The following is a 1,374-nucleotide window of genomic DNA, read 5'->3' on the forward strand; positions in this document are numbered from 1 at the left end:
CTGTAATTTTACTATAAATTCAAATCTTTTTCCCGCCGCTTTAGAGATTCGTAGTATCAGAGAGAAACCTGAGAGAGGACATGACGCCCCAAAATCTGTAACCGCAAAATGCTGCGGTGCACTAATTGTGAATCAAATATCGATTTATCAACCAGGTTTCTCTCTGGTAGTACCAACCTGTAGATAAAAAAAATTACATATGGAAACCTTGTTAGACAACAAACTTTAAAAGTGAGCACGATGTTGTCCGATAACCACATGAGGCATTGTATTCTGTTCGCTTTTCAATTAAGAAAAAAGTGTTCTCGAAGCGAAAGAAATGATTTGTTCCGCTTTAGGAGAAAATGCGGTGTCCGAAAGTACGTGCAAAAAGTGGTACAAAATAGTTTTGGACGGATAATTTCAATCAATATCGTTCTTCGAACAATATCTTTCCGATCAATATCGTTCGGGAGCACCAAAAAAAGATGAAGACGAGGAATTAGATCAGTTGTAATAAAATCCTTATCAAACACAAAAAGGAGTTTGCTGAACAACTGGGTGTCACATAACAAGCGATTTCCCGATAGATTACAGAATCTGAAAAGAATACAGAAGGCTAGTCGTTGGGTCTCGCACGTGCTCAGTCCAGAAAACAAAACGAGACGATACGACAGCAGTTTGTCTGTTGTCAAGATTTAAGTGGAAGGATTTTCTGTTTAAAATCGTAACTAGTGATGATCAAGAAGTGGATCCTATATGAGAACTCTAAAAGACGTTTCTAAGTGTATTCAAAGTTATCCATTAATTTCAACATAATTGACACTAATTCGCTGAATGATCAATGACTAGTTTTTGACTAAACCTTTAGAATTTTTAAGTGTTTGCGAAATGGTGAATTTTTGTTTTAGTGAGCTACCTTCTATTGTTTTATGATAAATCGTTTTTGCTTTCAAAAAATTTATTTTTTAATAATTTTAATACATTTTAGATTGTTATTAGAGTTCGTTTTTATATTATAGTTTCCGTTAATAGTTGGAGGTGCCTGACTGAAATAAATTAGTTCGTAAGAAAAAATTTTTTTGTAATTACAACTTCATACTGTCTCTGAGAATGGCTCAAAAGTGACTCTCGAAATGACATGTAAGCGTAATTCATTATTAATAAAATTGTTTTGTTAACCATTTGGTTTGCACAAAATATATAATAAGCGCCTCCATAAGCGTCGACAGTTTTTAATAGTTGGTACTTCAGCGTAAATCAATCGGACGTATAAATGTAACTTTGTAGAAGTTTCTGCTTATTATCAGTTTAGCCACCGACGAGATACTATTAAAAACCGACATCTTTACGGGAGTTCGCGTCCTTGAAACTATTGAAGTGATTAAGAGTTAA

Source organism: Trachymyrmex septentrionalis, unplaced genomic scaffold, assembly GCF_001594115.1.
Source record: "Trachymyrmex septentrionalis isolate Tsep2-gDNA-1 unplaced genomic scaffold, Tsep1.0 scaffold51, whole genome shotgun sequence".
NCBI lineage: Eukaryota > Metazoa > Arthropoda > Insecta > Hymenoptera > Formicidae > Trachymyrmex > Trachymyrmex septentrionalis.